This window comes from Acanthisitta chloris, unplaced genomic scaffold (genome assembly GCF_000695815.1).
Source record: "Acanthisitta chloris isolate BGI_N310 unplaced genomic scaffold, ASM69581v1 scaffold8789, whole genome shotgun sequence".
Taxonomy (NCBI): domain Eukaryota; kingdom Metazoa; phylum Chordata; class Aves; order Passeriformes; family Acanthisittidae; genus Acanthisitta; species Acanthisitta chloris.
The window spans coordinates 9,478-10,275 of record NW_008689765.1 but is presented as its reverse complement, the minus strand read 5'-3'; the positions used below and the strand labels follow the sequence as shown (position 1 = coordinate 10,275).

At 42.9% G+C, this 798-nt stretch overlaps 1 protein-coding gene across 1 annotated transcript in view; it reads left to right on the top strand.

Moving 5' to 3' along the window:
- Positions 1-798, top strand: part of EGFR (epidermal growth factor receptor) — a gene marked incomplete at both ends in the record, with an annotated part of 17,068 nt that overhangs the window by 7,637 nt on the left and 8,633 nt on the right. The gene's annotated exons all lie outside the window — the stretch shown is intronic.

Sequence of the window (798 nt, the reverse complement as noted above, 5' to 3'; positions counted from 1 at the left end):
CTCTGCTGGTGGAACCTCCTAGCGCATTCCAAACCAGTATTAGAGCCTTTGAGTGCCCAGTGAGCTCAAAGTTGTTACACAGCATCTAAGTGTTTGTTGTAGGACAACATCCCCACATGGGCAGGTCCTCAGCTCCTCTGCTTCCCCCATGGTGCAGCAGTTTTCCAGGCAGGCACAGCTTTGCCTTGTGCTCTGTAGCACTACTTAGTAATAATCTTGGTTTAATAAAGCAAGAACTTGTAAGTGCAATAACATATGATGGATTTTTTTTTTTTTTTGCCACAGAAGCACTGTTTGGGGGACCCTGGGACAGTGGAGGGAGAAGCAGCAAATGGAGCTGCTTTAGGGGGAAAAAAAATTCCCACTGCTTTTCTACAAGAGTTTCAGGGGGTTGGTGCACACTCTGGTTTTAACTCTTCCACATGTTTGCACTGCACTTCAGTCTGAATAAGTGACATCTGAGTAACTGCCACAGAAACTATCCAGTCTGGGCTTTTTTGTTGTTACCTGTATTCCTGCTCCTCTTCTAAGTTGCATGGCTGTGATGCCTTTACTGGCTCACAGAGAAGACAGTTATTCTCTCTCACCTGGAAAGCCAGGAGAGAAAAGAGAGGGAAAAGAGAGTGATTATTAATTTAATGTAGATTTAGATTGGAAGAACCAACTTGCCTTGCTAAATTGTTCATTACCTGCAGCCAAATATAATGGCTTCGATTTAATGTTTAGCCAGAAAAGTCAGTAATTGGCAGGAAAGGACTTGATTTCATTTAGGTTATTAAAAAGTGGGGAAAAAAGTAC